Here is an 8,652-nt window from a genome sequence, read left to right as displayed (position 1 = left end):
ACCTCCTTTTCGACCAATTGGAATAAGGAATCAGAAAAAGTATTTTCTCTAATACTATTGCCAGAAAGATGGGCTTTCATTACATTGACAGCAGGATTGCCTTCGGAGAAGCTGGGTGCTTAATTCCAGATCTCCTTGACTGGGAGGTATCAGGAGTGTTGATGCGAGTTTGCTGGCGCCGGCCCAGTTCCAGTTCTCCAGTGGATCCCTTCCCGAAAGTCAAGAAGGAAGGCCTTGGGCATCTAGTCTGTGCGTACGTGTGTACGTGCATACGTACGTGCGTGTGCGTACTTGACTGAGTAGGGCGGGGAAGCGTGAATTATGGTCAACATGTACCTTCCTTCGTCTCGTAGAGACGTGAATATTCATTTCCGCTGCTACGTCCAACTTGAGTGATCATTTTCGGAATCGCAGCATTTACTGCTACCGCACTGACTAAAGTAAGTCACCCCAGCTGCTGCTGCCGCGGCTCCCACTGTAATCGACCGTTTACATTTAATCCCACTGTAATCTACCTCTTTCTTTTCCTGCGTTGCGCCACGGACCTGCATTCCCTGGTCAAAGTTCATTCACTTTTTCACTCAACGAATCGATATTCAGTGAATACTGCGTGTCAGCCTCTGCTGGATGCCAGGAATGCGATGGAGGACCAGGAATTAAAAATTATAATAAAAGGTTTTGTTTCAATGGAATTTAATATCACAAGTAACTAAATGTTTACAATTATCATGCGTCCTATGAAGAAGTGTAGAATGCTCACAGAAGCACATAGCACCAGAGCCTACCTGTAGATTCCGGGGAATATTGCCGGCCAGAGTTTTAACCCCGGAGAGAAAAACCACGAGGAGCAATCGCTAATACTGGAAGTTCAAGGTCTTCCCCACCCCAAACGTGGAAACTTACCAGTAGCCTTATCCTTGGCCCCAGGAAAAGCTCTCACTTTGGAATTGTTGAAAACGCTCAGATAAACTGATTAGTATGGAAATTTGTAAGATGAAAAATAGATGGAGAGGAAGGTATTAATCCAGTTACTTTGCTCATGCTAGCTAAATTATTTCCTCAGAATAACCGTGTGGTTTTGTGGCCCAAACTGAAAGTGGACACACACACATACACACACGCACACACACACCACCGCAGTTTCTTCCTTGCTTTATGACACCGCAGAGGCTCACCTGGCCCTGCTCATCTTGGTGTTCTGAAATAGCATGGATCTTTTTACCTTTCCTTGTTCTGTTTTATCTTTCCCTGATCAGCTTTGGGAACCCATTAAGTATGAAGACACAGGTCCTTATTCAGAAGTGGTGTGTAATATATTGTCTCTTTGTATATACAAATATAAATTTATAATTTATTTGTAATTTAACTTTATAATTTGGAGTAGATGGTGTCATTCATTAAGCTTGAGATTCAAAAAGAATTTCCTCCAACTCCTGTCCTTTAAGAATTTTCTCAGAATTCAAGAAGTCAGTTTTATGCCATCTAAGCAGATTGAATGAATGATCCTTCTTCAAGGGATTTTACTATCCCAAGAAGGATGAGTTAAACGTATTGTCTGATAGTAAATGGCACAGGCAGATCACTTTGTCATATAGCCCACAATCAATAAACTGGACTCATAATCTCATTTTCAGTTATTTGTAGGGCCTAATTATATCTATAGATCAGGAACCAAAGATCACTAGACATCTAAAGTTAATGTCTAATATGAAAGACAGAGATAAAAGTGAACTAAAAAAATAGAGGAAAATATAATGCAGAGAGGAGAAAACATCTCAGGAAAGTTATTATAACTATTCTTGTTTTTTAAAGAGAATGCTGGGTAACTCTTAAGTACAGATGTCTCTTAAAATTGAAGTTGTGAGAGTAGATATGAAAAACGTAATGGAGTAATTGGAATAAAATGTAAAAGACATCCTCAAGAATGTGGAGTAAAAATACAAAGGCAACTCCAGCAGTCATGCTCCTTGGTATATACCCAAATGAGTTGAAAACTTATGTCCACAAAAAAACCTGCACATGAATATTTATAGCAGCTTTATTGATAACTGTCAATACTTGGAAACAACCAAAATGTCCTTCAGTAAATGAATGGCTAAACAAACCGTGGTACATCGTACAATGGACTATTATACAGTAATAAGAAGAAATTAGCTATCAAGCCACAAAAGGACATGAAGGAAATTTAAAAGCATATTACTAAGTGAAAGAAGCCAATTTGAAAGGCTCCATATTGTATGATTCCAACTATATGACATTCTGGAAAAAGTAAAAGTATAGAAACAAAATGTCAGGAGTTCTCAGGGTTATGGGGGCTGTAGGGATGAAGACGTGGAGCACAGGGCAGTGTAACTATTCTGTACGATGCAGTAATGATGGGTACGTGTCATTATACATTTGTCAAAATGCATAGACTGTCTGAAGGGAAGAGTAAACCGTAACATGAATCATGTTAATAATAATATATTAATATTGGTTCATCAGTTGTAACAAATGTACCAAAATAATATAAGATGTAAATAATAGGAGAAGCTGTGAGGGATGGGAGGAGGTATGTGTGAACTCTGTACTTTTTTTTTTTTTAACTCTGTACTTTTGAATTAATTTTTCTGTAAACCTAAAACTACCAAAAATATAGAGTCTATTTAAAAAGTATAAACAGAATGTAACTAGGAGAGAATAATAATTTTTTTTAAAAAAAGTAGAGGAGACATCCTGGAGGTTTAAAATCCAAGAATAAGAAACTCCAGAAAAAAGGTAAAGCAAGAAAATAGAGAACACATAAATGAGAAAATTAGAAACAAAAAATTCAAGCTAATTTCTCAAACTGAAATACATGATTTTCCAAATTTAATGACGTAATGGAGGTCCCAGAACAGTGAATGAAAATAGAAACATACAAAGGCATATCTTTCAGACATTTCAGAGCATTGAGGACAAAGAAATCATCCTGAAAGAGAGAAAAACTAATTGCAAATGAAGCATAGTAATTAGAATGACTTTGTAATTCTCAAAAGCAATACTGGAAGCTAGAAGAAAGAAAATATTCCCCAGCCTAGCATTCCATACCCAACCAAGTATTCAATCAAGTGTTAGAGAAACTTGAAAGATATTCTCCAATACCCAAATATTCCAAAGTCTTATCTCCAATAAACTCTTTCTCAGGAAGCTACTTACTTGGGAAATGGGGTCTCCAGGGGAAGAAAGTATGCAGATGATGGTGAAGGAAGACCTCAAGATGAAAACCGTATAGCAAGTATAAAAAACACCCAATTTCTTTTGTCAAAAATTTATGGTTATTTGTGGTAATTTGAGAAAAAAACTAATGTTCAGGAAACAAAACATCATGAGAGATCAGTGAATGATATTTGCCAATCATAATATATGAACAGTGATACTAATTCAATACACATTATGATATAATTATATTTGGAAGAAACTTTGATAGGAAGAGTATCTGTATCTGTATATGGTGGTGTTTAAGGTGAGAAAAGAGAAGTGAATCTTCTTTTTGTATAAGGGGTAATCAATAGAAAATACTAAACTTAAAAAATCAAAAAGTAGAAATAAAAGCATCAGTATTAATTAGAATACAGTTTTATCTTTGTAACAAAGACCCCAATGAACAGTAGCTTAAAGGAAGCAGAAGTTTACTGATCTCTCATGTAATAGTTTGAAGGTATAATCAAGAGCAGGGTGATACTTTGGCTCCAGGATGTTGGTTCCATTCTTCTATCTCATGGATCCCTCCTTTCTATGGGGTGCTGGGTCCAATCTCTTTATATTTCAGGACACCTTCATTCCTATGATGTTGCCTTTTCCAGCAAGCAGATACAGTAGGAAGAGAGAAGTGAATGGTATTTCTTTCCTCTTCTGGACATAACCTGGAAGTTTTACATCCACTTTCGCTCTAATGCCCTAGTTTAGAAATTGGCCACATGACCATACATCAAGGAAAGTTGTGCATTGTAATCTTCCCATGGGTGGCTATGAACTCTACTAAATTTCCATTTCTTGGAAGGAAAGCACAAATATTGATGGCAACTAGCCATCTCTGCCATAGCATGATATTTGGAGACATGTTGGTAAAAACAGAAACAACAACACAAACAAAAAGCCAAATGGCTGAAAATCTTTGCCTCTACCAAAGAGGGAGAGGAACACTTTTTTACATACACATATTTCTGAATTACTTGATATTTTTAAACATGTGTGGTTAACTTTGGTTTTAAATTTTTAATTAAAAAAATAAGCTTTAGGGGCTTCCCTGGTGGCGCAGTGGTTGGCAGTCCGCCTGCTGATGCAGGGGACGCGGGTTCGTGCCCCGGTCCGGGAGGATCCCACATGCTGCGGAGCAGCTGGGCCCGTGAGCCATGGCCACTGAGCCTGCGCGTCCGGAGCCTGTGCTCTGCAATGGGGGAGGCCACTGCATTGAGGGGCCCTCGTAACAAAAAAAAAAAAAAAAAAAAAAAAAAAAAAAAGCTTTAAACTGAGAACCAGGTATGGATAAAAAAATTTATCCAGGTTAAAATGAAAAAGGTCGAGAGCACCCCGTGAGGGAAATAGGCTTGTCAGAAGAGACAGGAAATAGATTCTTCTTGATACAAAACCATAAATTGGACTAAGCATGGAAAGCAAGGTGGAGGGAAGTGGGTTAAATTGAGGTTGAAGATCCAGGCAGGACAATGCAACAAACACTAAAATATAAGGACTTTTCCAGGTTAAGAAGAGAGATTAATTCTTTGGGACAAGCAAAGGGTGGTCTTCACTCAAGAAGATGTTAGAGCAACCTAAGGTAGTGTCCCTAAGCTTAGAGTGTGAAAATGCCGCAGGGATCCGTTCCTACAGGATTTCCCCTGTGTTTCCTGTTGTTCATCCTGTTGTGGTTGATTTGCTTGGGCTTCAAAAGAAAAATCTTCATGACTACCTTCCATTCTCAGATTTAGTGATGTTTCCTGATCAGCCACTCACGTGCTTCAACGCTCCAGCCACAGTGATTTCCAACAGTTTTCTAGATACTACTCACCTTTGATCACGTGCTTTCCTCAGTCTGGGACACCCTCATTTTTTGCACCTCTAGAAAATTTGCTCTTCAAGACTCACCTTCGATATTACCTTCTTTTGTCAGGCATTTATGATTCATTATGATTAGTCAGAATTAGTCCCTACTCCTCGTTCCTTCATGTGCATTTTATTCATTCCATGAAACAAACCAATCAAAAACCAAAAAAAAAAGCAGCTAAAATAGCTTTTTTCACCCTTTCCCAGAATCATTTTCTCACTAGAAGTGAGTCTCAACATTTTTAGCATCTCATCCCTTGGAATATAGAATGAAAGTTGGGAAACATTTCCCCTAGAAAGCCACTCAATAACACATAGGAATTTGGAAGGAAAACAGAATTCATTGTTCCTCAGATGCGGATGACCCGGGAGGAGAGCCCCACGAAGTTAAAGATTCTTCTCTATGCAATGTCACCCGAAAGTATTGTAGAAGCGGCAACAACACGGAATAGAAATTGAGCCCTATTCAGATCCGTCGTCTAATTTTCCAGACTGTCTTATTAACCACGAATTAGGAGTCCACATTCGTCAGTTCCCCTGACAGCGACTCCAGTGGAACCGGCTCTGGGAACCTCTGCCCCTGCGGACAGCCGGCCGCGCTCTCGGGCCGCAGGCCCAGGCTCCCCTGACGAGGGACGGTGACAGCAAACTGGCTCAGCCCAGGTTGGGAGTGAAAGCCCAGGCAGATGTGTTTCTCCCACGTCTCAACCAATTTTATGACTCCTGGGAAAGCTAAGCCCGTTTTTTGCCCCCGTCGCAGCTTTTCCATCCCAGTTCTTTGTCCATTCGTGTGGAAGCTAGCCACCTCCACGTCTCCCAGACGTCTCTAAGCCGTCTCCTAAGCGTCTTTCTCTCCGGGATAGCCAGCGAGTTCCCTAGTATAAACTGAAATAAGGCACGCCAGAGATCACTGTCAGTGGACGAGGTGGCCGAGTGGTTAAGGCGATGGATTGCTAATCCATTGTGCTCTGCACGCGTGGGTTCGAATCCCACCCTCGTCGGCTTGGCCCTTTGTTAAGGAGAAAAGAAATCCGTCTGTCCAGATCTGAACTTTGAATCCACCTAAGAGAAACCTGTCCTCCCTTCCCTACTCCCAACTGTTATATGTGTGGATTTTCCTATTGATGGTTCCCAGTGATAGCTGATTGGCTTCTGATATTCGATAAAGTTTCTTCATGTAGGTGGAGGAGGAGAAGAAAGTGAAAGACAGATGAAGGTGGTAGAAGCAGGAGTCTGATCTCTCTATTCCCTCATTTTAGAAGTCATTACTACAATTAGCATTAAAATAAATTCATCAAAAAGATATTCAACAGGACAAACACACCAAGGTAGAATTACAATTACTTAGATTCTCAAGAACAAATCTACTGACCAAAATTGAAGAAATGTATAGCACTGAAGAGATGAGTACACGAGTTTTTTAAACATTAAGAAATTCAGAGGTAAGTTAGTTTCAAGTGACAACCACACAAACCTCTTTCCAAGAGGCCACAGGCAGGATGCAGCTTAAGGATGGAACCAAGAACCTGTTGCTGAAGATTGATTGGGTTGGACATTCCCAGCCTGTACCCCTGAGGACTTGAAAATGAAGATGCCCCATGTAAGGGCCACATGGAAAGGAGAAGCATGGTTTAGAGAGATCCAGAGGAACACAGTGTCCCAGGATTTGGTAGGGGAGATGATCGGAAAGTCTGGGAAGAGTGACTTGTAGGACCCTATCTGAGCCCAACTTTAAATGAACTGAAGGTTGAATCAATAGGAAACAATAAAGCAATATTTTACCCCATTCTGAGATTAATATTTGTTCTTTTGGGTAATAGATGCTACATACATGCTCTTCACTCTACCACATTGCCACTAAAGTACCCCAAACTGAAAGAAAGGGTGTCCTCTTTCCCTGAGGTACACATATTTAATGTTCTTAGCCTGCTAGGAAGTGACGTCCTTGACTACACAAAGGGTGGGACTCTCACAAGCCACCAAGTGGACACCAGACGAATTTTCCTGGGAGCACTTCGCAGGTTCTAATGCATTTCCACTTGTGAACTAGAGTTCTTGTTCCTTACTTGTAGGCTTTTCATAACTAATTTTAAGAAAGTATATTGCAAATTTTCCTTTTCCTATTATATTTTAAGTTGACCAAAGAATTGAGTTTTTGCTTTTATTTTAAAAAACAGCTTTATTAAAGTATAATTGGCATATGATGAACTGCATATATTTAAAGAGTACATTTTAATGAATTTTGACATATGTAACACATGAAACCATGATCCCAATCAAGATAGTGAACTTATCTATCAGCCCTAAAATCTCATTGTCCCTTTTTTTTTTTTTTTTTTTGCGGTACATGGGCCTCTCACTGTTGTGGCCTCTCCCATTGTGGCTCCGGACGTGCAGGCTCAGCAGCCATGGCTTACGGGCCCAGCCGCTCCGCGGCATGTGGTATCTTCCCGGACCAGGGCACAAACCCGTGTCCCCTGCATTGGCAGGTGGACTCTCAACCACTGCGCCATTGTCCCCTTCTGTAATTCTTTTCTCCTGCCCCCTCTGTCCCCAATCCCCACAGGACAACTGATCTGCATTTTGTCACTATAGATTAACTCGCTTTTTCTAAAGTTTTGTATAAATATAGTTCAGTATGTACTTTACTTTGATTGACTCCTTTCATTCAGCCTAATTATTCTGAGATTTATCCATTTTATGTGTGTGGTGGACAGACCCCTCCCATGAGCCCCACATCCAGGTGTTTGGGCTTTTGTCTACGTCCTCCCCTTGAGTGTGAGTTGGACCTGGGACTTACTTTAACTAATAGAATATGGCAAAGATGATTGGATCATTCCTGTGATTATACTGAGCTATATAAGACTCATTCTTGCTAGCTGATTCACTCTAGAGAGTATCCTTGCTGGCTTCTTGATGTAAATGGTCAAGGAGGGAAAGCCTACTTGGCAAGGAGCTTCAGGCACCTCTAGGAAGTGCAGGTAGCCCCTGAGAACTGAAAGATACTTCCAGCTAACAACTGGCAAGAAGTCTGTGCCCTCAGTCCTAAAGCTGCAAGGAAATAAATTCTGCCAACAATCTGAGGGGGCTTGGAAGCAGATTCTTCCCTAGCCAATGGAAGGGCAGCAGAATACGCCACCCCAAAATATGCCTCTTTGGCATAAGGATTATTTTGAGCTGATTATTTTTGAGAAGAAAACAAACACAGGAGATGCACTAAAAAACAGTAGACTTTACCCTTTTAAAAGGGAACTTAACATTTATAAGGGAAGTCTCCACTTGTAAGGGTGAATCCCTACCAGGAAGAGAAACTCTTATCAATGGAGAAAGTACCAGACTTAAATGTGCATAAGGACATCACCCTCGCGCACTGTGTTTTTCCTGGTAACCTCCTGTAACTGACGTCCCCAGCCACCACCATCTTTCTTTTGTCTTTAGCTGAAGATGGCACTTAATGTAGTGGCTCGGGGCATTTCAGGGAGTTGTACTCAGTTTTCCTGGATATCTCCCATGTATATACAAGGTAAACATGTTGTAGGGGAGCCAAATTTGCCAGCCCAAGTGCATCCCTTTGGCATGAGGATTCATTTA

The 8,652-nt window shown here is 40.5% G+C and overlaps 1 long non-coding RNA gene and 1 other non-coding gene across 2 annotated transcripts; both read left to right on the top strand.

The window, feature by feature from the left end:
• Positions 1-3,164: 3,164 nt before the first annotated feature.
• On the top strand, positions 3,165-6,427 carry LOC125960322 (uncharacterized). Its single transcript, XR_007469895.1, has 3 exons — positions 3,165-3,256; positions 4,721-4,795; positions 6,243-6,427. It is a non-coding gene; the product is annotated as an uncharacterized LOC125960322 (long non-coding RNA).
• Positions 5,981-6,062, top strand: TRNAS-GCU (transfer RNA serine (anticodon GCU)). Its single transcript has one exon. It is a non-coding gene; the product is annotated as a tRNA-Ser (tRNA).
• Positions 6,428-8,652: the final 2,225 nt, after the last annotated feature.

Source organism: Orcinus orca, chromosome 10 (assembly GCF_937001465.1).
Source record: "Orcinus orca chromosome 10, mOrcOrc1.1, whole genome shotgun sequence".
Taxonomy (NCBI): Eukaryota; Metazoa; Chordata; class Mammalia; order Artiodactyla; family Delphinidae; genus Orcinus; species Orcinus orca.
The sequence above is the reverse complement of the archived record's forward strand: the minus strand, read 5'-3'. Positions and strand labels throughout refer to the sequence as shown.